We start from the raw sequence: 8,580 nt of genomic DNA, 5'->3' as shown, positions 1-8,580 counted from the left end.
GCACAATGAACTCATTAGGGTTGCCGACAAATCTGAAGCTGGCTGGACTGCTGTTGACGAGTACTTGTCTGACATACATACAGAATTAACTATAATTGTTGGGTAATGTAAAACCATGTGAGCGTTAGCCCTACGAATGGAATTGGGCCCACACAAGGACAGAAGGAAAGTGCTACACGGCCAATGTTTCAGTGCAAAAACGTAACTCTTGTATTTTGACATACATACATACATACATACATACATACATACTTTCAGTATATATTACAATAAAAAGTGTCATTACGACTACACTGTTTTACAAAATTGCCGTGTGGGAGCCCTACCGGCACCTGCTATATAGTTGGTCAATTTCCGTTTTAAAATATCCTACGGAGTCTGATTTTCGCAAACTGATGGGCAAACTATTCCAAAAGCACGCTTGCCATAATTTGTGCGCGGCATAGGCAACTCAAGAAGCCCCTATAAGTCTCTTAAGTTGTATTGCTTACTGCGTTACTGAATAAATTCAGGAGGTACGCTAGGGTGAATCCATTTGCTTGTTTTAAACATTAATATGACTTTAAGCTTTTGCCGGCGTGTAATTAGATCATCCCAATTTAATAAATAATAATAATAATAATAATAATAATAATAATAATAATACGTAGAAGAAGTGACTTAGAATAACATTTGACTATAAAAACTTGCGACAAAACGTTGCTTAATAACATTGTAAGATTTAAAACCTAATCTGAATTAACGTGCAAACGGACTCCATACGTGCGAAACTTTTTGTTTAACCTGTAAATTATTTTCTCTTATTGTTCGTTTTAGTATTTTTAGAACTTATTTTTATACATTCTTGACTTGATAATGACGTTATGTTAACGTCAAAACGTCGTCGATTTTAGCTCTTTATAGCTTTTTATCGCTTTTAACTTTTTTAAATCTTACAATGTTATTAAGCAACGTTTTGTCGCAAGTTTTTATCGTCAAATAATAATAATAATAATAATAATAATAATAATAATAATAATAATAATTTAAAACTTATATAGCGCATTTTCCATGTAAATATGATCAAATGCGCTTTACATATGATAAAATTTTAAAAGATTTACAATAAACAATATAAAATAAAATATGTTATACGTGATTAAAAAGGAAAGTACATAAACTCTAAGAAAAAGAAATGCTAAACATGTGTCTTAAGATGGCGCTTGAAAGTATTGATGTTAGCAATAGAGCAAATTTCATGCGGCAGAGCATTCCACAATTTTGGCGCGGCTACTAGAAATGACCTATCGCCCAAGGTGGCTCCAGTTCGAAAAGATGGCGGTTCAAGTAGGAGACCATTAGAAGATGATCTTAACCTATACATGCCTGGCATCTTAACTGAAATTAGCTCTTGCAAATAAACTGGTGACTTCCCGTGGATGGTCTTGAACGTCAAGAACACAATCTTGTAATTAATCCGCTGTCTGACCGGTAGCCAGTGCAGCTCGCGCAAAAAGGGTGTAACGTGACAATAGCGCGGCGCGCGGCTTACCAGCCTTGCAGCAGCATTTAAAACACGTTGCACTTTGTTGATTTGTATGGCAGAAAGACCATATAAAAGACTGTTGCAATAGTCTACACGTGATGTGACAAACGCATGCACGAGAGCTTTGGTAGCATCTGAACTTAAAAACTTACGAATACGACCTATATTATATAGATGGAAGGAAGGCCGATGCACAAAGCTTACTAATATGGATAGACATGTTAAGATGAGAGTCAAACCATGACCCACGATTCCTAACTTCGTGCGTCACAAACGGTGATACTACTAAAGTTAACCTTCTCAAGCTGTTGTTTGGTGCCTGTAAGTAAAAATTCAGTCGCTTGTCGGCATTCAGCTTTAACTGATCCCTGATCATCCAATCCTTTACATCTTTAATGCAGTCACACATAGCGTTAAGCGCGATCTCATCGTCACCTGGGACACTCGGACTGAACACCAAATACAACTGTGAATCGTCAGCATAGCAAGGAACGCTTGGCAGATGCTTTTCAACTATGTCAAACAGCTTACTTGTGTATACGGTAAGAAGGATAGGGCCAAGACAGCTCCCTTGTGGAACCTCTTGCTTCAGGGGAAAGGTAGATGAAACACCTACATTCACGGCAACACGTTGTGAACGATCTGCCAAATATGACGCGAACCAGTCAAGCGCTTTGCCATCCACTCCAAACCTCGACCTCAGACGACTCAGCAGGGTCTCATGCCGAACCGTGTCGAAAGCAGCGCTAAGATCAAGGAGCACTGAAAGAGTTACATTTTGCGCCTCCATATTAAGGAGAATGTCATTTTTCACCTTTAGCAACGCCGACTCTGTGCTGTGATGTTGTTTATATGCGGATTGAAACTGCATATGCAAGCCATTAGCTGTCACATGATCGGTGAGTTGGATAGCTGCCGCCTTTTCTGATAATTTAGGGACGTAAGGTGGGTTGCTAACTGGGCGAAAGTTCTTAAACGCAATCTCGAGACCACTTTTTTTCAGCAATGGTCGTACTAATGCCTTCTTCCAGGCGAGTGCAAATTTGCTTGATTCAAATGACAAGTTAATCATGTCCGTAATAACCGGCAGCAATACATCAATGACCTCGAGAACCACCGAGGTGGGCATTGGATCCAGGGGACACGATTTTTTAGTAGCATTCCTTATGAGTTCAGCAACCTGCCCTTTTTTTACCGCTTTAAAGTCTGCAAAGGTAGTTTCCGTGAAGCCATCCAAAGCAGTGCAATCCCTTTCTCCAGCCTCTGACGCCAATGAAGGGCTCGGATCGTCTAAAGACTTATTAATGTTGTCAATTTTTTGCACAAAGTAGTGACGAAAGCTATTCGCAAAATCAGCTGGGGATATATGCTTTAGAAATGATACTTCAGACGGCTCACGCAGTAGCGGCTTGGTAATGCGGAACAATTTCCGTTGGTCTGTGCTCTTCTCGGCTATTAGATCAGTGTAAAACTCACAGAGCGTTTTATTCATAACACGAGTTGCTTTATTTCGCGGGTTTTTGAAGACGCGCAAATCGTGTTGGGATTTTGTCCTGCGCCACTTCCTCTCGGCCACCCGTCTAGCCCTAATATTACACTTAATGTCACTATTAAACCACGGCACTCGCTGTCTACAAACTTTAACCTTCTTCATCAACGGCGCGTGCTTTTCCAGAAGAATAGAGAGTGTTGATTGATAGATAGATGTCAGTTCATTTAGATCCCTGTAAACAGTTGAACAGAGATCCGATTCCTCCAGATCCAGGCGCAATGCATCAAAATCTATAGCCTTCAATTGCCGATAACAGATCTCCTTCGTCTCGTGCCTAGGCCTCGTTGTATTAAGAGAGCACAGTACATTGTACTGATGAGTGATCAGAAAGATATCGGTCAGCCACTGGAGCACTCGCGATAATGTATTTAACAGATTTAAAAGGAAAGTGGCGCTTGCGTCGTAATTGGACCTGGTAATCGCCCTGGCAGCCCTATTTTGAAGCTTTTGAAGTTTTTTTTATCAATCAAGGATAAGTTGCAGTCGCCCCAAACGGAGCTACAATAGTCAAAGTGGGGTAAGATCAACGCTTGATAGATTTGGAAGGCAGTGCGCTCTGAGATGTATGGTCTTATAAGGGCGAAGATATCTTCTTGCTAATAAGTTCACCTATATGATTAGACCATGAGAGGTGTTCGTCAATTATCACGCCTAGTTGTTGAAGTTTCCATTTGATCGGCGCATAAAATCGATGAAAATTACACCGTTGACAAGGCCATTATCAATATTAACCGACCAGCTGTTTGCAGCATCAACCAGCGCAGTAAGAGTACTGTGTAACGATCGAAATCCAGATTGACAGTGCCTTAGTAGGTTGTTAGCGTTAAGATACTCTCTAAGTTGATCGCAAACACATTTTTCAAATAGAACATAACTAAGTTATTTTCGTAAGCAGTGGAGAAAATAAATGAATTTCTGTTCATTGCTAACCTGCGATCAAATGCAGGCCCATTTTTAGCTTCGCCCATATGTTCTCTTATGTCGTCGCTCGCTAAAATTGGGCCTGACCAAAAGTCTCTGAACAATTCCGGACGGTCGGCCAAATTTTGGCCGACCAAACTCGTGATCTGATTGGCTGTTGAAACGCCGGAAGTGAAAATGCCATCGTGATTGCGCGGAGCTCTCGCGAAGTCCTCGAGACTAATCCTCCATAAGTGTACGAAAAAAAATTGCTCCCTTTTGTTCTTACAATGCCGTGGACGGTGCAACTTGATTTTATTTGTATAAATGGAGATATGCAATCTGAAACATCTCATAACTTGTCCAGAATCGGGTTTGAATCCCTGGAACGAGTGAAATTAACGATTCCGTTGTCGAGCTCTGTGGCCATCGGGTTGAAAGTACTTTGGCCCAAACTTCCCTGATGTTTTCAAAGCTAAATAGCTGGTTCTTTCAAATGGCAATGAATGCCGATGCATGTTGGTTTCCTGGATGAGACAGGGGACATATATATCAACAGGAGGAGATGGTGATAAAATCGCAAGTTACACGAATGCATGTTTTGAATATCTGTGTACCAAACGGCTTTATTTATTTACTGTACATGACACGGTTTGTTTGCACACTTCATAATATTTCCAGTTGATTTAACTTAAAACGCTCACTCCAGAAACTAAAATGGCATGTTTCCAGAGAGATCAATTGAACAACAATAAAAGAAACTTTGCGAGTCCATCTTACTGTTCATACTCCATCAAAAAATTAACAGCCAAACTTATCATGATTTTACTGCGCGCAATTCTAGAAATACACTGCAACTGAAGATATTACCCGAAAAAATCACCAAAGAAACCTTCATGGGCAAACACGTTAAAGGAATAATGTATTTCCAAACCGTCCAACGACAAAATGCTAGGTTATCTCAATTACAAATTAAGATGTCAAGCTTAAAAGATTGCATATTCACCGGCCTTTGCCGCAATATAGTCGTCGAAAACATTCCCCATGCTTTAAATGTGTTGTTCTCAAATTAAAGCCAACGGTAACTTTCGAATTCGTTTATAATATTCCTCCCACGGTCATTAACTCTGGTCAAAACAAAATAGCGTGAATCTGCCGTCCACGCGTGTATTGGTGTAATGGAAGTAAATTTGATTGGCCGATGAAGGACATGTCAATCAATCAAAAAAAGTGGGCGGAAGGAATTTCGAAGAGGAATTTGGTCAGGCTCTATTTTTCGTTTTGCCAACTCCACGTACCACGCGAAACTAAAATAGAGCCTGATCGCAGGTTAGTTCATTGCGTTCTTATCATTGGTATTTTGGTTACACACTGCGTAACACATTTGGGCGGGTTCTTTTTTCGGAGTTCTTTGTTTGTCGTATTATTTAAATACGCTTATCACCTATTCATCTTCACTTTAGGGCAATTCAGTGCCTATCAGTTCGACCGTCTATTACCTTTTTATTTTCTCTTCTCTTTCAAGTTGCCAGACGTCCAATTTCGTCTTCTGGTTTTGCATCGGTTGCCTCTATTTCTTACGATGATGTTACTAATTTCCGTGCTCAAACGTGTGTTTCACCTGTTGAACGTCTGGCCATTGGAGAACCGAATTCCCTTCCACCAAGTCCTATTTTCAGATCAATGTGTAAGCAGCTCCCAGACAAATCCTCCGGCACTACTGGGCAGCAGTAAGTCCATATCGGAGCATGATGTTCGTGCGACTATTGAAGGTATTTTCGATTTCGGTCATGTTCTTGTGGATAGTTTTGAAGTTGAAAGTGCTCCGTCTAGTATACCCATAATTAAAGGTAGGCTCAGAGCCCATTATAACTTCTGGTCTCACACTTTAGAGGCCGATAATTTTATTCTTCGTGTCATTGATAAGGTTTATGCAATTCTCGACAATTCCGTTTATCAGTGTTCCTCGCAAGGTTCTTTTGTGTAATAATACTTCGGCTTTGACGCATGCCGATTTTGTAGGGAAGGCTGATTTGATTTGCAATTGTCTAGTCGCAATATTTCCATTCTCCAAGAGACGATTTCTAGTGCTGAACTTGTTCTCCACTCTATCCATGCTGAATACTAATTTTCTACTCCTAGGAAATTGGCCTGTTTTGTGGGGAAGGTTCTTTCCATGGGTTTTGTGTTTGGGACTATCACCCGTATCTTGACCACATATTCCCATTTCGATATTTTGCGTAACTCTGGTTGGGATAGCAGAATTTCTCTCTCGTCTTCCACCCTGAGGGAGTTGTTTCTAGCAGGAAAATATTCCCTTCCTCAACAGTAGGTGTGTCGTCTCCCCACATCGTCATTATTCCGGCGTGTGCTATTCCGATGCGAGTTCTACGGGTTGTGCTAGTGTCACATTCTGGAATGTTGAGGAGGCTGGGAAGAACTCCTCTTACAGAGAGCTCAAGGCTATTGCTTTGAGTTTGGAGTCTTTTTTGCACTTGGTTAAAGGGTACACTATTAAATGGCATACTCATGATCAAAGTGTTTCTAGAATTGTTGAAATTGGAAGTATGAAGGAAGACTTGTAGTGTCTCGCGTTACGCGTTTCCTCAAGAGATTATGGTTTCGTCTGTGCTTGTTTAACAACATAAAGTTGGAAGAAGAGTGGATTCCAAGATCTGCCAATGATAGAGCGGATTTTCTGGGTATAATCGTTGACTGTGATGACTGGCAAGTCAAGAGGGATTATTTTCTCATGGCCGAGGCTAAGTGGGGTCCCCATTCCGTGGACCAGTTTGCAAACCACCAGAACACTCAGTTGCCCTGTTTTTATCGTAGATTTTGGTGACCTGGGACGGAGGGGGTTGACGCATTTTCTGTTCCTTGGACTGGCGATAATAACTGGTTCGTTCCTCCCATTTTTCTTATTCACAGAGTCCTTAATCACCTTGCCGCTTTTGGGGGGTGAAGGCACCCTTTTTGTTCCCGCATAACCTTCCACCCCTTTTTAGCCGTTGCTTTTTACTGACGAGGGCTTGCCCCTCATTATCTCCGACGGTTTTGAGATTCCCATGGGGAATGACGTTTTCTGCTTGGGCAATTATCAAGGTGCCCTTTTCAGATCTCTTAATTTCCGACCAGGGGTTATTTTTCTAAAAATTCTCTGCTAGGTATGGTCATTGTACCCAATCTTCCTTGTTCAGGGTTTGGAGTTGACTCGGTGCGTTTTTTGTGTGCGTTGCCTTGATATTCATGTGATGCGTTGGCCACTTGGTATGATTTTATTACGTGGAATGCTGAAGGCATCCACGTCTTAAAACCGGGCTGAAATCTTTTTTTTGTTGGTAGTCACAAATGTGCATACCCCACGGATATTGAATTAATGTCCGATTGGGTGGACTGATTTATATTCCCTACGGTATTTCCCAACTTCCCTGCCCCGAGGAGAACTCCGATACTTCCTAAGCCATCACGATTTTTCTCTGCTAGCGCGTTAGACCACTCGGCCACCGTGACACACTTTCGTCAGCTTGGTGAAAGCAAACATTTATAATAGAATCTTTCCGCCCGCCATGATTGTTTCAGTGTTAAACTATTCGATAAAGTGGATAGATGCTTTTTCTTTGAGAAAGGCAAGCTTTAAAGGTAAGGAGAATTTTCTACGTTATTTCTAGATCTTGCTTCGTACTTGTGTGTTCCACTGTGAACATTATTATTTTGCATACAACGAATACTTCATTAAAAGCATTTTGCATAGAACGAATACGTACTCCAATATTTCTTGGGAACTAGTTTGTTCGCCGTTTTGACGTAGAAAGAAAATAAGAAAATAGCTTTGAACGGCCAAACAAGATAAAAAATGAAATCAAGTTTAAAAAAAACGAATTAGCTATCGCCGTCACGGGGACTTCGCAGCCGTCCCCCATCCAAGTACCAACCTCATTCGGAGGAGCTTAACTTCAGCTGACACTTGGACTAGCATCAACGATTGTGATCTTTATGTTAAATTCGCACATCGATCTTGTTGAACTTTATAACACTTGAAAGAAAAAAAACGCACTAACAAAAACCAGGTGTTATGCCGTCATTTTGTCACAGATGTATCCTTTGTTTCGTGAGTTGTCAGTAAACACGCAAGGTATAACTTGATCACAGGCGGCCGCTAAAATCGATGTCACTTCCGATTTTGCGATTTTACTTGTATGACCAAAAGTACGATAGAAAAATTGAACTCTGATGGAACGTAACAAAAATCTCCCGAAATGTTTTTCGCTGATGGCAAATTGTTTTATTCTCGATCGACACTTCCTAAAAGTTCCTTCTGCTCTCCTTAAAAACTACATGTTAATATTTATTTACTTTTTCGTCAATATTTGTTTTGCATAAAGCAGGCTAGCAAAATCTGTACCTTGCTTTGTTCGCATTTTTGAGCGTTAAAATAGAATTTTTGGGCGTATGTTCCTGACAGCAAAAGTCGCATATTTTAACGTCCCCCATCCAGATACTAACCCCGCTGGAAAGGGAAAAAAAAAACTTTAGTAACATTGGTCTTGGAAAGGTGTCAGAAGCTCAGAGTACACGCTTAAGGTTGTGGTGAAAAAGAAGT

The sequence above is a fragment of the Montipora foliosa genome, chromosome 2 (genome assembly GCF_036669935.1).
Source record: "Montipora foliosa isolate CH-2021 chromosome 2, ASM3666993v2, whole genome shotgun sequence".
Classification (NCBI taxonomy): Eukaryota; Metazoa; Cnidaria; class Anthozoa; order Scleractinia; family Acroporidae; genus Montipora; species Montipora foliosa.
This window is presented reverse-complemented; position numbering follows the sequence as displayed.